Genomic DNA, 17,598 nt, shown 5'->3' on the forward strand with positions numbered 1-17,598 from the left:
TAGGTACATATCTTTTGTTCAAAGGGATATAGAACTTTGTTCAATATATCTTTAAAAAAAATGTCTCAGTGCAATAAAAATGAATGATCAGCAAATTGTGAAATTATATTCTGTTTCTTTCATGTCCCACTTGATAAATCAGCTATAGCTGGCTTAGTTCTAGGTAAAGGCTCCACTGTTCCAGCAGGCAATATGGATGTTCCTGAAAGCTTTGAATTTGGTCCTTTGTCATGCCAGAGGACCATTTGCCCTTTCCACTGTTTCCATATTAAGAGAATGTTCCAGAACAATCTTGGATGGGGGGTAATGGTAAATGATTATAGGTGTGCATCAGGTGGAGCATTTTCACAGAAGGAATAAGAATGTTATCTGCTCTGTGGAAAAGTAAGACTCGAAATGAAACTAAGGGGATTTGGCAGTACAAATTTATCAAGCATTACATGTAGTAATGTGGCTTGACAAAGCCAACAAATATAACAAACAAAGCTTTGAGGTTCATTTCTGGAGGAATGTAGTTTAGAAGCATTGAAATTGTGATAAATTACATATAGGACCTTTGTTAGATCATAGTCAATGTGCTGTACCAGTTCTGGTGTCTACATTAGTAAAAGGATAGACAGTAAGACTCTTTTTATCTGGCACCCACCAACTGAAATCTCCAATATCTCCCCCACCTCTCAAGACACTACCGTAACTAGGTAACACACCAAGACTATCAGTCTGCAGTGACTGTAAAAGAACAAGTTGAAGTTTTAGATATAGTTTCCTCAATATTTACAACAGTGAAGAGTCAAAGGTGGAGATGAGGCTCCAGGCCTTTGCAGGTTTACAGTATATGTCAAGTCAGGTTTCAATTCAATACCTATTATTGCTGTTAATTTGTAGGAGCAAATGACTGCAGCTGGTGGAATCTAAAAACAATAAATGCCGGAGATCTCAGCAGGTCAGACAGCATCCATGGAGAGGCCGCAAGCTAACGTTTCAAGTCTAGACGGCTCTTTAGATTTACTAACTCTGCCTGATCGTGATTCATGGTACACAATACAAATTTTAATATATAAAAGATCAGTCTCAAGTTGGCAGTAGGGAGGTTTTAGAGGCAATACTCCAGGGCAAAATTAAAGTCAGTACAGATTTAGTAACCAAATGGTGTACAACTAACTTGATGAAGGAAGTTGACAAATGTGTATATATAATGTTGTGCATTTTGAATGTCAAAACACATTTGATGAAGTGCCACATAATCGATTTGTTAATAAAATTAATGCCGATAGGATTGACTGGCATGGTAATGCAGTTACTGATGCTGGCCAGAGTACAGAAAGCTGAGAGTTGGTTGTTTCTCAGAGGTAACGGAGGTTATAGTGCAGTGTTCCCCGGGTATCGGTATCAGGACCACTTTTCTTTTTGATATATGGTTGTGACCTGGTTTGTAGATGACAGAAACTAAGAATTCTTTTAAATAATAAGAATAGTAACGGTGGTACTTTCTCAGTTGATAACTCTTAGTAACTTGTGGTATTTACCACCTCTATCAGCATGTGGTTCTGGATAAGGGTTGTTTGAGGTAGCTTGCTGCCACTAATCCTGCGCTAACTTTGCAGTAAGTTGTTGTGATCTAGAATGTATTGTCAAAAAGGGTAGTAGTAGCAGATTCAAGTATAACTTTTAAAAAGGAATTTTATAAATACTGGAAGGGAAAAACAGTGCTATGGGGAAGAGCAAGAGAGTGGAATTTACTGCATGAAAAACCCTCTTGACATTGCTTTGGTTCATGGTTAGCCAACAATTTCAGCGAGGAAGAGGAAACATCACGGACATCCCTGTCTTCAATCATGTAAACGTCCGGCGCACAAGAATAAAACATACGGCTGACGATGCAAGCACCTTAAATCAAAAGTGTGAACAATTCCATTCAAATCTCTTCCCAAAATTCTCATTAAGACTTGTCCAAGCAATTCACTTAATTCTATATAACACATTAATTTGCAGAGAACATCACATACATCCCAGCTGTAGTACCACTGCTCAACAGTACTCCCGTCTCAGTTCACCTAGTCCTGAAACTCTCATCCATGACTTTAGTCTTGACTGTTACAATTCAATGCTTACTGCTGCAGCACATTTTACTGTTCATAAACTTGAGTCATCCAAAACTTTGTTGCCTGTGTCTTAACTTGCATCAAGATCTGTAGAACTGTCATTCCAGTGTTTGCTGAACCACACTGGCTCCCAGTCAGGCAACACTTTGATTTTAAAAGCAGTATCCTCAGTTTCAAAATCTTCCAAAGCCTTACCTTTGCAATTTCCTCCAGTTTCACAATGCTGCAAGATATCTGTACTTCTCAAATCGGGCCTCTTGAGCATCAATTATCTAGGCCCCACACTTTGGAATGCCCTCACTGAATTTCTCTGGCTCTCTACCTTGCTATCTCTAGGATAGTCCTTAAAACCTCTCTCTTTGACCAAGCTTGGCCATCTGCACCATTTGTTTTTTTCTATTCTTCTCATAACATGTGCCCATCACTAATAAGGCTGGCATTTGTTGTCCATCACAAATTAAACTTGCACTAAATGGTTTGTTTGTTGGGTCATTTCAGAGGGAAATTAAGAGTTAATTACATTTAAATGGCTTTGGAGTCACATAGAGATCAGGCCTGATAAGGTTGACAGATTTCCTTCCTTCGAGGATAAAAGTAAACCAGAAGATTTTTTAAAACAATCCATGAACTTTCATAGCCACTACTATTAAGAGTACCTTTCAATTCCAGCTTAATTATTTTTATCCACATCCCCAGAGGATTAGCCTACATCTCTGGATTACTGTTCCAGAGACGCTACTCCACAATCCTTTTGTGATTTGGTGTTATTGTTATACTTTGCTTAATAGCACACTGTGCAGTGCCTTGGGACATTTAATTACATTAAAGATGCCAATTCTGGTGTGTAAGTAGACATCGTTAGTGGATTAATTATACATCTAAGGGGAGGCATTGACCTACTGGTGTTATCACCAGACTACCAATCTAGAGCTAATGTTCTGGGGACTTGGGTCAAATCCCACCATGGCAGATAGTGGGGAATTTGAATTTGAAGTTAAGACTCTATTGATGAAAAAAATCTATTTGATAACATCCTAACGTTCAGGAAACGAAGTTTGTTATGCTCTTCTAGTTTGGCCTAAGCAATGTGGTTGACTCTGAACTGCTGTTTTAAAATACCAAACAAGCCACTCTGTTGGATCAAATGATACAAAGTCTTAACAAAATTGAAACCAGAAAGACCACCTGGTATCTGGGAACTGGGCCGGATGATCCTTTATCCCTTTCACTATCATGACAGATTACCTGAAGGTGCTGATAAGGTGTGCTTCGCTTTTTAATCGATGGCAGTTGAGAGTGGCAGGAGTGACAGCGAGGACCAGAGGGCCAACGGGAAGGTGAAATTTTAAAAGATATAAAAGCTTTCTTCAGGAGTTCAGCGTTCTTTGCTTTTTGTTTTGGTGGAGGTTGGGGTGGGGAGGAGCGGCAGCAAGGACCAGAGGCCTGATGGGAAGGTAAAATTTTAAAAGATAGAAAGGTTCACCTCGTGTATAAGCAGAGCGCACACTGAGCAGGAGCAGACAAGGGACTGCTGGGTAAATGAGGCTTCATATTTGGGTGGATGCTTTACCCAAAACACTACTCAGGTAGTGTCTCCCACCTGCCCTCCTCCTCTAACCAACAAAAAGGTTCTGTGTGCCAATTAGTAAGGTGATTGGTTAGTTTATTTTAGTTTTTAATTTTTTCAGTAGTCTGTTGGGAATTTAGAATAATGGGAATAGAGGTTAGGGCAGTTGAATGTTCCTCCTGCAGAATGTGGGAAGTAAGGGTCACCAGTAGTGTCCCTGCTGACTGCATCTGTGGGAAGTGCACCCAACTCCAGCTCCTTGAAAACCGCGTTAGGGAACTGGAGCTGGATGAACTTCGGATCATTCAGGAGGTGGAGGGGGTTATTGAGAGAAGTTGCAGGGAGGTAATCACACCTCAGGTAAAAGAAGAAGGTAGATGGGTAACCATCAGGGTACGGAAAGGGAATCGGCAGGCAGTGCAGGGATCCCCTGTGGTCATTCCCTTCAACAATAAGTATACCGCTTTGGATATTGTTTGGGGAGACGACTTACCAGGGGTCAGCAAAGGGGCATAGGTCTCTGGCACAGAGTCTGCCCCTGTCGCTCAGAAAGGAAGGGGGAAGAGGAGCAAAGCATTAGTCATTGGGGACTTCATAGTTAGGGGGACAGATAGGAGGTTCTGTGGGAATGAGAGGAGACTCACAGTTGGTGTGTTGTCTCTCAGGTGCCAGGGTTCATGATGTCTCTGATCGTGTTTTCAGAATCCTTGAGGGGGAGGGGCGCAGCCCCAAGTCCACATAGGCACCAACAACAAAGGTAGGAAGAGAAATGGGAATTTAAAGCAAAAAGTTCAGGGAGCTAGGGTGGAAGGTTAGAGCTAGAACAAACAGAGTTGCTATCTCCGGTTTGTTGCCCGTGCCACGTGCTAGTAAAGTGAGGAGTAGTGAGGGAAAGGGGTTGAACATGTGGTTACAGGGGTGATGCAGGAGGGACGGTTTTGGATTCCTGGATAATTGGGGCTCTTTCTGGGGTAGGTTGGACCTCTACAAACAGGATGGTCTTCATCTATACCAGAGGGGTACCAATATCCTGTTGGGGGAGGGTGGAATTTGTTAATGCTCTTCAGGTGGGTTTAAACTCATTCAGCAGGGACATAGGAATTGAAAAGAGTAGTGAAGTCAGAACTAAGATTTCAAGATTGCAAGAAAGCACCAGCTGGCAAGAAGTTGGTTTCAAGTTTGTCTACTTCAACGCCAGGAACATCTGGAATAAGGTGGGTGAACTTGGAGCATGGCTTGGTACCTGGGATTTCAATGTTGTGGCCATGTTAGAGACAGGGGTAGAGCAGGGACAGAAATGGTTATTGCAGGTTCTGGGATTTAGATGTTTCAGTAAGAACAGAGAAAATGGTAAAACAGGGGGTAGTATGGCACTATTAGTCAATGACAGTATTACGATTGCAGAAAGGATGTTTGAGTACTCTATTGAGGTGGAAAGGACAGGTTACCTGTTGGGAGTTTTCTATAGGCCTCCAAATAGTTCCAGAGATGTAGAGGAAAGGATAGCAAAGATGAGAGTGACAGAATAGTTGTTATGGGGCACTTTAACTTTCCAATGGTACTGGGAGTACTATAATTCAAGTACTTTAGATGGGTCAGTTTTTGTCCAATGTATACAGGAGGGTTTCCTGACACAGTATATAGACAGGCCAACAAGGGGGAGGCCACATTACATTTGGTACTGGGTAATGAACCCAGCCAAGTGTTAGATTCGGAGGTAGATGAGCACTTTGGTGAGAGTGGCCATAATTCAGTTATGTTTACTTTAGTGGTAGAAAGGGATAGGTATATACTGCAGGGCAAGAGTTATAGCTGGAGGAAAGGCAATTACGATGCAATTCGGCAAGATTTAGGATGCATAGGATAAGGACGGAAATTGAAGGGAATGGGCACAGCTGAAATGTGGAGCTTATTCAAGGACCAGCTACAGCAGGTCCTTTATAAGTATGTACCTGTCAGGCAGGGAAGAAGTTGTCAAGCGCGGGACCCGTGGTTTACTAAGGAAGTTGAATCTCTCTTCAAGAGGAAGAAGTAGTCCTATGTTAGGATGAGATGTGATGGCTCAGTTAGGGCGCTTGAGAGTTACAGGTTAGCCAGGAAAGACCAAAAGAGAGAGCTAAGAAGAGCCAGGAGGGGACAAGAGAAGTCACTTGCGGATAGGATCATGGCAAACCCTAAGGCTTTCACAGCTATATCAGGAATAAAAGAATGATTACAGTAAGATTAGGGCCAATCAAGCATAGTAGTGAAAAGTTGTGCGTGGAGTCAGAGGAGATAGGGGAAGTGCGAAATTAATACTTTTTGTCAGTATTCACACTGGAAAAAGACAATGTGGTCAAGGAGAATACAGAGATACAGACTACTAGACTAGATGGGATTGAGGTGCATAAGGAGGAGGCGTTAACAATTCTGGAAAACATAAAAATAGATAAGGCCCCGGGCCTGATCAGATATAGTCATGAGTGTGGTGCTGGAAAAGCACAGCAGGTCAGGCAGCACCCGAGGAGGTGAGAGTGCGATAGGTGGATGGAGGTGGGGATAATGGTGATAGATCAGACGGGATAATTCCTCCATCACATCTTTTCCCAGGAGGACCAGTTCCACCACAGTACACACCAAATGGCCTCCTTCTGTAAAGACCCTCCCACATGGTTGTTGATGCCCTCCAGTTCATCTCATCTACTTCCAACGCCTTTGCCCTCGAACCCCACCCCTCCAACCGCAACAACCCCTTAGTCCTCAGCTTGCACCCCACCAATCTCCAAATACATTGTATCATCCTCCGCCATTTAAACCACCTACAAACGGACCCCATCACCACAGATATATTTCCCTCCACACCCCATCTGCTTTCCATAAAGACCGTTCCCTCCGTGATTCCCTTGTCAGGTCCACGCCCCCCCCACCAACCCACCCTTCCCTCCTGGCACCTTCCCCTGCCACCGCAGGAATTGCAAAACCTGCGCCCACAACTCCCCACTCACCTCCATCCAAGGCCCCAAAGGAGCCTTCCACATCCATTAAAGTTTCACCTGCGCCTCCACACATGCCATTTACTGTATCCCTCGCTCCGGATGCAGTCTCCTCTACGTGGTGGAGACAGGATGTCTACTCGCAGTGCGCATCAGAGAACATCTCTGGGACTGCCGCACTAACCAACACCACCGCCCTGTGGCCGAACACTTCAAGTCTCCCTCCCACTCCCCCAAGGACATGCAGGTCTTGGGCCGCCTTCATCGCCATTCCCTAACCATCCGACACCTGGAGGAAGAATGCCTCATCTTCTGCCTCGGGATTCTCCAACCCCATGGCATCAATATGGATTTCATCAGTTTCCTCATTTCCCCTCCCTCCAGGGCTTTTGCCCAAAACAGCGATTCTCCTGCTCCTCGGATACAGCCTGACCTGCCGTACTTTTCCAACACCACACTCTCAACTGGAGTCCTCACTTTTGTCCGGATGGGATATATCCAATGATTCTCTGAAAAGTCAGGGAGGAAATTACTGAGCCTTTGGCTTTGATCTTTAGGTCGTCATTGTCTACTGGAATAATGCCATAAGACTGGAGGATAGCAAATGTTGTTCCCCTGTTCAAGAACGGGAGTAGAGACAACCCTGGAAATTATAGGCCTGTGAGCCTTACTTCGGTTGTGGGCAAAGTGTTGGAAAGGGTGAGAAGAAATAGGACTTATAATCATCTAGAGAAGAATAAGTTCATTAGGGATAGTCAACAAGGTTTTGTGATGGGTAGGTCGTACCTCACAAACCTTATTGAGTTCTTTGAGAAAGTGACCAAACATGTGGATGAGGGTAAAGCTGCTGATGTTGCATATATGGATTTCAGTAAGGCATTTGATAAGGTTCCCCACGGTAGACTATTGCACAAAATATGGAGGTATGGTATTGAAGGTGATTTAGCAGTTTGGATCAGAAACTGGCTAGCTGAAAGAAGACAGAGAGTGGTAGTTGATGGGAAATATTCATCCTGGAGTTTAGTTACTAGTGGTGCACCGCAAGGATCTGTTTTGGGTCCACTGTTGTTTGTCATTTATGTAAATGGCCTGGATGAGAGCATAGTAAATTTGGATGGGTTAGTAAATTTGCGGATGTCACTAAGGTCGGTAGAATTGTGGATAGTGACGAAGCATGTTGTGGGTTACAGACAGACAAAGATAAGCAACAGAGCTGGGCTGAGAGGTAACAAATGGAGTTTAATGCAGAAAAGTGTGAGGTGATTCATTTTGGAAGGAGTAACAGGAACTGGGCTAATGGTAGGATTCTTGGTAATGTAGATGAGCAGAGACATCTCGGTGTTCATGTACATTGATCCTTGAAAGTTGCTACTCAAGTTGATCGGGTTGTTAAGAAAGCATATAGTGTGTTAGCTTTTAGTGGTAGAGTGATTGAGATTCGTGAGAACCATGAGATCATGCTCCACTCTACAATATTCTGGTATGGCCACATTTGGAGTATGCAAACAGTTCTGGCCACCATATTATAGGAAGGATGTAGAAGCTTTGGAAAGGGTTCAGAGGAGATTTACAAGGATGTTGCCTGGCATCAAGGGAAGGTCCCATCAGGAAAGGCTGAGGGACTTGAGGTTGTTTTCATTAGAGGGAAGAAAGTTGTGAGGTGATACAATTGAGACATATAAGATAATCAGAGGGTTAGATAAGTTGGACAGTGAGAACCTTTTTCCTCGGATGGTGATGGCTAGTACGAGGGGACATAGCTTTAATTTGAGGGGTGATAGATATAGGTCAGATGTCAGAGGTAGTTTCTTTACTCAGAGAGTAGTAGGTGCATGGAATACACTGCCTGCAACAATAGTAGACTTGCCAACTTTAAGGGCATTTAAATGGTCATTGGATAGGCATATGGATGAAAATGGAATAGTGCAGGTTAGATGGTCTTCAGATGGGTTCCAAAGGCAAGCACACATCGAGGGTTGAAGGGCCTGTATTGCGCTGTAATGTTCTATTGTTGTGGGGGTGGGGGGGAGGGGGGGATGTGCAAAAGCTTGGGAGGAGCGTATCACTAAAGGTGAGACAGAACCTGAGGTTGTGGGAGCATTGCTCCCTCTCCATTGTGGTTAAAAGCCCAGTCATCAGGTGTGAGGTATTCTGTTCCATTCCCAGAACCTGCCATTGCAGTCACCTGAGCCAACTTCCACTTCATCTGGAGGTCAAAGATGGATCATGTCTGCAGGGACACCATGTACAAAACTCTGGATGGGGGGAGGGGGCAGGTATCCCTCATTCTGGTGGACACCTTTGTGAGCGGCTGCATCAAGCTGTATGTAGACCTTTGCTATGCAAACATTAAATATCACTATGTATCAAGTTTCTACATGTCCCTGGTGTTGCAAAGGATGGGATTGGCCTCATTGCTGTGGAACACCCCAAATAGCTGGGCTGTTCCGTATCACCTATCCCTCGTGGAAATATTTTTGAAAGAAAACACCTTTGTCCACAAGTCGATTAAGCAGTGGTCAGTACTCATCCTCAAGACCCTGCGGGAAAAAGGAGAGGGTTGATCCTGTTGACTGGTTTCCTGAGCAGACTATAAAACTCATTTGGCAAAATGCCTCGTGGTCAGAGCTTTCCAACAACCACCACGACATCGCTTGGCTGGTGGTGAGAACAACGCTACCTGTGAGTTCCTTCATGTATACACAGACTCTCTGCATCACCACATAATGCCCTCAAAGCAGCGGCAAAAGGTGGAGATGGGATAGAGATGTCACACATCTCCTTCCGGAATGTGCCTATGTAAAAGTAGTCTGGAGGAAGATGAGGTGCTTCTTGTTGGGCTTCTTGACGGAGGACCCTATGGTCTGTTCCCCAGGACACACACCAAAACAAACATTAACTGCGCCTGGAGGACTACCAACCCAGTGAAAGATGCTCTTCAGTCTGTCCGAAGTTGTTGGCCTTCAAATGCAAAGATTTGACCTCGACCAAGTATTGCAGACAAGCACATTCCACGGGCCAGAGTTATGTGCTGAGGCGCGCATTAAACCTTGGGACAACTGCTGCCAAGGCACAGTGGGGAAAGACCAACGTTGAAGGTATTCCTGCCAAAATATAATGAGGGTCCATTCAGTTATCGGACACTCCCAGTGGCTCAGTTAAATGTAAATAGTACCTTGTTCAATTAAGAAATGATTTTGGGTTTATTGTAACTATCGAGAAAGTCATAGAATCATAGAGATATACAGCATGGAAACAGACCCTTCGGTCCAACTCGTCCATGCCAACCAGATATTCCAACCCAATCTAGTCCCACCTGCCAGCACCCGGCCCATATCCCTCCAAACCCTTCCTATTCATATACCCAGCCAGGTGTCTTTTAAATGCTGTAATTGTACCAGCCACCACCACTTCTTCTGGCAGATCATTGCATACATGTACTACCCACTGCATGAGAAAAGTTACAGGAGGGAGGGATTCCAGTATTTGGATAACTGGGGTTCTTTCTGGGGAAGGTGGGACCTCTATAAACAGGATGGTCTGCACCTGAACCTGAGGGGCACCAGTATCCTTGGTGGGAGGTTTGCTAGTGCTCTTGGGGGGGGTTTAAACTAACTCTGCAGGGGCATGGGAACCCAGACTGTAGCTTTAGGGTGCAGGACCTGGAGTGTAGGGAGGTTAGGAACATGGCATCAATTTCAAAGGAGGGTGCCTGTAAAAAGGAAAGTGGCTTGAAGTGTGTATACTTCAATGCAAGAAGTATACGAAATAAGGTAGGTGAACTTGCAGCGTGGGTTGGTACCTGGGACTTCGATGTTGTGGCTATTACGGAGACATGGGTAGAACAGGGACAGGATTGGCTGTTGCAGGTTCCAGGGTTTAAATGTTTTAGTAGGGTCAGAGGTGGGGGTAAAAGAGGGGGAGGTGTGGCATTGCTTGTCAAAGATAGAAATACAGCTGTGGAAAGGATGATGGATGAAGACTCGCCATCTGAGGTAGTTTGGGCTGAGGTTAGGAATAGGAAAGGTGAGCTCACCCTGTTAGGAGTTTTTTACAGGCCTCCTAATAGTCCTAGAAACGTAGAAGAAAGGATTGCGAGGATGATTCAAGAGAAGAGTGAAAGTAATAGGGTGGTTGTTTTGGGGGACTTTAACTTTCTTGATATTGATTGGGAAAACTATAGCTCAAGTTCGTTAGATGGGTCAGTGTTTGTCCAATGTGTGCAGGAGGGTTTCCTGACACAATATGTAGATAGGCCAACAAGAGGTGAGGCCATACTGGATTTGGTTCTGGGTAATGAACCAGGCTAGGTGTTAGAATTAGAGGTAGGTGAGCACTTTGGGGACAGTGACCACAATTCGGTGACTTTTACTCTAGTGATGGAGAGGGATAAGAGTGCACTACAGGGCAAGAGTTATAGCTGGGGGCAGGGAAATTATGATGCAGTGAGGCATGACTTAGGATGTGTGGCTTGGAAAAGTAAGCTTCAAGGCAAGAGTGTAAATGATATGTGGAGCTTATTCAAGGAGCAACTATTGAGTGTCCTTGATAAGTATGTGCCTGTCAGGCAGGGAGGAAAGGGTCGTGTGAGGGAGCCGTGGTTTAATAAGGAATTGGAATCCCTTGTTAAATGGAAGAGGGTGGCCTATGTAAAGATGAGGCGTGAAGGTTCAATTGGGGCGATTGAGAGTTATAAGGTAGCCAGGAAGGACCTGAAGAGAGAGCTAAGAGCAGCAAGGAGGGGACATGAAAGGTCCTTAGTCAGTAGGATTAGGGAAAACCCTAAGGCTTTCTATAGGTATGTCAGGAATAAAAGAATGACTAGGGTAGGAATAGGTCCAGTCAAGGATAGTAGTGGGAAGTTGCGTGTGGAGGCTGAAGAGATTGGGGAGACACTGAATGAATACTTTTCGTCAGTATTCAATCAGGAACAGGACATTGTTGTCAATGTGAGTACTGAGTCACAATTAAGTAGAATGGATGGCTTTGAGGTATGTAGAGAAGAGCTGTTGGAAATTCTGGAAAGGGTGAAAATAGATAAGTCCCCTGGGCCTGATGGCATTTATCCTAGAATTCTCTGGGAAGCAAGGGAGGAGATTGCAGAGCCATTGGCCTTGATTTTTATGTCCTCGTTGTCTACAGGAGTAGTGCCAGAAGATTGGAGGCTAGCAAATGTGGTTCCCTTGTTCAAGAAGGGGAGTAGGGATAACCCTAGTAACTATAGGCCGGTGAGTCTCACTTCTGTTGTGGGCAAAATCTTAGAGAGAATTGTAAGGGATAGGATTTATGAACATCTGGATAGGAATAATGTGATCAAGGATAGTCAGCATGGTTTTGTGAAGGGCAGGTCGTGCCTCACAAACCTTATTGAATTCTTTGAGAAGGTGACTAAGGAGGTGGACGAGGGGAAAGCGGTAGATGTGGTGTATATGGATTTTAGTAAGGCGTTTGATAAGGTTCCCCATGGTAGACTACTGCAAAAAATACGGAGGTATGGCATTGAGGGTGAGTTGGAGGTTTGGATTAGGAGTTGGCTGGCTGGAAGAAGACAGAGGGTAGTAGTTGATGGCAGAGGTTCATCTTGGAGTGCCGTCACTAGCGGTTCCGCAAGAATCTGTTTTGGGACCATTGCTGTTTGTCATTTTTATAAATGACCTGGAGGAGGGGTTAGAAGGTTGGGTGAGCAAGTTTGCGGATGATACGAAAGTCGGAGGCATTGTAGACAGTGAGGAAGGATGTGGCAGGTTACAGCGGGATATAGATAAGCTGCAGAACTGGGCAGAAAGGTGACAAATGGAGTTCAATGTAGCTAACTGTGAGGTGATTCACTTTGGTAAGTGTAATAAAAAGATGGGGTACTGGGCTAATGGTCGGATACTTGGTAGTGTGGATGAGCAGAGGGATCTTGGTGTCCATGTACACAGATCTTTGAAAGTTGCCACCCAGGTAAATAGTGCGGTGAAGAAGGCATATAGCGTACTGGCCTTTATTGGTAGAGGAATTGAGTTCCGGAGTACTGAGGTCATGTTGCAGTTGTATAAGACTCTGGTGCGGCCTCATCTGGAGTATTGTGTGCAGTTTTGGTCGCCATACTATAGGAAGGATGTGGAGGCACTGGAACGGGTGCAGAGGAGGTTTACCAGGATGTTGCCTGGTATGGTAGAAAGATCGTATGAGGAAAGGCTGAGGCACTTGGGGTTGTTTTCATTGGAGAAAAGAAGGTTTAGGGGTGACTTGATAGAGGTGTACAAGACGATTAGGGGTTTAGATAGGGTCGACAGTGAGAATCTTTTTACACGTATGGAGTCAGCTATTACAAGGGGGCATAGCTTTAAATTAAGGGGGGGTAGGTATAGGACAGATGTTAGGGGTAGGTTCTTTACTCAGCGAGTCGTGAGTTCATGGAATGCCCTGCCAGTAGCAGTGGTGGACTCTCCCTCATTATGGGCATTTAAGCGGGCATTGGATAGGCATATGGAGGATAGTGGGCTAGTGTAGGTTAGGTGGGCTTGGATCGGCGCAACATCGAGGGCCGAAGGGCCTGTACTGCGCTGTATTCTTCTATGTTCTATGTTACTCCTTAGGTCTCTTTTAAATCTTTTCCCTCTCACCCTAAACCTATGCCCTCCAGTTCTGGACTCCTTCTACTCAGGGAAAAGACTTTGCTTATTTACCCTATCCAGGCATCTCATGATTTTATAAACCTCTATAAGGTCACCCCTCAGCCTCTGACGCTCTAGGGAAATCAGCACCAGCCTATTCAACCTCTCCCCATAGCTCAAATTCTCCAACCCTGGCAACATCCTTGTAAATCTTTTCTAAACCCTTTCAAGTTTCACAACATCCTTCCGATAGGAAGGAAACCAGAATTGCACGCAATATTCCAAAAGTGGCCTAACCAATGTCCTGTACAGCCGCAACATGACCTCCCAATCCTGTACTCAATACTCTGACCAATAAAGAAAAGCATACCAAATGCCTTCTTCACTATCCTAGCTACCTGTGATTCTACTCTCAAGGAGCTATGAACCTGAACTCCAATGTCTGTTTGTTCAGCAATACTCCCCAGGACCTTGACCATAAAGTGTATAAGCCCTGCTAAAATTTGATTTCCCAAAATGCAGCACCTCACATTTATCTAAAATAAGCTCCATCTGCCACTCCTCAGCCCATTGGCCCATCTGATCAAGATCCTATTGTACTCTGAGGTAACTTTCTTCACTGTCCACGACACCTCCAATTTTGGTGTCATCTGCAAGCTTGTTGTGGTTCTGTTCACCGAGCTGGGAATTTGTGTTGCAGACGTTTCGTCCCCTGTCTAGGTGACATCCTCAGTACTTGGGAGCCTCCTGTGAAGCACTTCTGTGATCTTTCCTCTGGCAATGCAGAGGCACTGTCAGGAGCAGGAGAATCGACGTTTCGGGCATGAGCCCTTCTTCAGGAATGCCCAAAACGTCGATTCTCCTGCTCCTTGGATGCTGCCTAACCTGCTGCGCTTTTCCAGCAAAACATTTTCAGCTCTGATCTCCAGCATCTGCAGTCCTCACTTTCTCCTCAATGAACATGACTGACAGGTTTGGGTGACATTATGAAAATCAAGTAAATGCAAAAATGCTCCTCGTATTGACTTGCGCAAAACAAAACAAAGACTGTGAGCAAAGGTTTCCCATTTTAAGTGAAGTGATTTGACGAATGAGATCAAGGATGCCTGGTCTGCCATGGCTAACATTGGCTTTTCTCATATCATATCGTGCTCTTCACCTGATTAATTATGCAACAGGGCCCTTGGGCACCTTTCCCAGGAAGTCACTGCAGAGGCACTGTCAGTACCTTGTGGCATTCACACCACTAGTGCCATATTTAAAACCCAAATACACACCACTTTAGATGCTGCAAACCAGGAATAAGCCCTCACCCTGTGGTCAACAGATGTAACAAAGCACATGGTGCAGAGGAAAGGAAAGCTCCCTCCCCGCTTTGCTGACAGGACCTGGAGGTGTTGGCAGACAGGGTGGTGAGAAAGAGCATTGCCTTTTTCTTCAGTCAATCGCTACATGGGGCCGTGCCACTAGTCACAACCAGCCAAGACACAGACGGCCGCCCATTCAGTGCTGTGCCTTAACTGAAAAGAAACACTTAGCAGTATACAAAGAAAGTCAAAGATCTTCTGTGATCTACAACGCTAAGGGTCACCACCTTCTTGCTGTTACCTTCCACTTACAGGACCATCACTCACTCGAGCTTTCTCACTCACCAAATGTCATGAACTAGAACTCTCAATAGTGCATGCATCATGTCTGTTCAACAACTCTCACTCACCTCTATTGCACAGAGTCATACAGCATGGCAACAGACCCTTCAGTCCAACCAGTCCATGCCGACCATAATCCCAAACTAAATTAGCCCCACCTGCATGTGCTTGGCCCGTCCCTCCAAATATGCCTCATTCACGTACTTATCTAAATATATGTTGAAGAGTGTGGTGCTGGAAAAGCACAGTCAGTCAGATAGCACCCGAGGAGCAGGAGAGTCGATGTTTCGAGCATGAGCTTTTCATCAGGAATAAGGGGGCAGCTTCAAGAGATACATGGGAGGGGGATGGGCTGGGGGAGGGGTGGTCAAGGTCGCTGGGAATGTGATAGGTACATGAAAGTGGGGGTAAAGGTGATAGGTCAGAGAGGAGGCTGGAGTGAATAGATGGGAAGGAAAATGGACAGGTAGGACAGTTCAAGAAGGCAGTGCTGAGTTGGAAGGTTGGATCTGGGATAAGGTGGGGAGAGGAGGAAATGGGGAAACTGGTGAAATCCACATTGATCCACTGTGGTTGGAGGGTCTCAAGGCGGATGATGAGGCATTCTTCCTTCAGGCGACTGTGCCCGTTGCTCTTGATGTGGTCTCCTCAACACTGGGGAGACAGGACACTAACCTGCATTTCAGAGAACATCTCTGGGATACGTGCACTGAACAACCCCACCGTCCTGTGGCTGAACACTTTAACACCCCCTCCCACTCTGCCAAGGACATGCAAGACCTGGGCCTCCTCCACTGCCAAACTCTAGCCACCTGATGCCTGGAGGAGGAATGCTTTATCTTCTGTTTCCCCATTTCCCCAGCCCCCACCTTATCCCAGATCCAGCCTTCCAACTCGGCATTGCCCTCTTGAACTGTCCTACCTGTCCATTTTCCTTCCCATCTATCCACTCCACCCTCCTCTCTGAACTATCACCTTCACCCCCATCTTCATCTCCGTATCGCAATGCCAGCTACTTTCCCCCCAGCCCCAAAACCCTCCCAATTATATCTCAGCACCCTGGGCCACCCCCTCTTTCGTGATGAGATGGATGCTGTCTGACCAGATGTGCTTTTCAGCACCACACTCTTCGATTCTGATCTCCAGCATCTGCAGTCCACACTTTCTACTTATCTAATAATATTACAAATGTTTTAACAGTACCCACATTCACCACTTCCTCTGCAAGTTCACTCTACACACGGACCACACTCTGTGTAAAAAAAACTGCCTCTCATTTCTTTATAAAATCTTTCTCCTCTCACCTTTAAAATATGCTCCTTAATCTTGAAATTGCCAACCCTACAGAAAATACACCAGCCATTTACCTTCTCTAAACCCATTATGATTTCATAAACCTCTTTAAGGTCATGCTTCAACCTCCTACACTCCAGTGAAATAAAGTCTCAGCCTATCCACACAACTCAAACCCTCCATTTCCAGCAACATCCTGATAAATCTCTTCTGAACCTTCCTATAATAGGATGACCAGAACTGGAACTCTTAGTCTCTCCTGCATTCTGCACATGCTGCTCATGCAATGTGATACCTCACACCTCTCCTGCTCTTACATCGCCATTAACTAGGCACTTCCATCATACTCATTCCCTCGCTCTCTCATTGCAGGAAAGATTGGCCCATCCCCAGACTGATGTCTCCACAGCTCTCCAGTAATCCCTGGACCTGCTTGCACTTTGTATTGTAGAACTGATCATGACCCAATCCCCAGTCAGAAAGGTCACAGATTTTGGTAGATCCTACTCTGGTGCAAGTTAAAAATCACACAACACCAGGTTATACTCCAACAGGCTTATTTGCAAATACAAGCTTTCAGAGTGCTCCAAAAGCTTGTACTTCCAAACAAACCTGTTGGACTATAACCTGGTGTTGCGTGATTTTTAACTTTGTCCATCCCAGTCCAACACTGGTACCTCCACATCATGGCTACTCTGGTAAGACCAAGTACCTGACTGCCTATGACCAGTTCACCGAACACATTTAACTGATTGTAGCAGTACCCTCTGACTGATTATAGTTCGATTTACTCCACTAAGGACTGCTCTTTAACATTCAACATCACTGTTTGTTTGAATGCAGTATGTGTGTCCCATAAGCTGTTGGCACATGCTGCAGTTGTGACATTGATGTAGCAAAGTGTTGCACAGCAACAAGTACATCTCCTGTCTGGTTGTTCAGTGCTCCTCACAAGTTGTCTTTTTCTGACTCTGCACAAAAAGGCTATGAAGGCAGAGGGGCTACGAGCCTGTGGCTAACCAATAAAGACCTTGCGCTTTCAGAAACCAGTTTGAATGATGGCAACCTGTAAGTTAATGCTGTAGCTAGTGAGTATGTGCTGATACAGTAACGTGAAATCTACAAAGGCTACCTGCTACCAGGTAAGTGGTAGTGAGTGAGCAGAAGCAAAGCAAGTTAAGAGCCATAGGTTATATCCCATGCCGATGCATGAGCTATGTGTATAGTATGTACCTGTATGCTAAACAACCAGGCAGACTGTAAATCATAAGTGCCTCATATCACCAAAATAAAGCACTGAAGAGCTGAAGTAGCATGAGAGTTGGCCCAACAGCAGTGATGACAATGTGGTGAGGATGAAGGGTTGAAGAACATGGAAGGGCGTTGTTTGGAAGAAACAGTTTGATGAGGGTG

At 45.1% G+C, this 17,598-nt stretch overlaps 1 protein-coding gene across 2 annotated transcripts in view; it reads right to left on the reverse strand.

Moving 5' to 3' along the window:
• The window catches only part of ubac2 (UBA domain containing 2), a 246,884-nt gene that overhangs the window by 50,937 nt on the left and 178,349 nt on the right, over positions 1-17,598 (reverse strand). The window lies entirely within an intron of this gene.

This window comes from Chiloscyllium plagiosum, unplaced genomic scaffold (assembly GCF_037043375.1).
Source record: "Chiloscyllium plagiosum isolate Xiang-an unplaced genomic scaffold, Cpla_swu_hap1 HiC_scaffold_6, whole genome shotgun sequence".
Classification (NCBI taxonomy): domain Eukaryota; kingdom Metazoa; phylum Chordata; class Chondrichthyes; order Orectolobiformes; family Hemiscylliidae; genus Chiloscyllium; species Chiloscyllium plagiosum.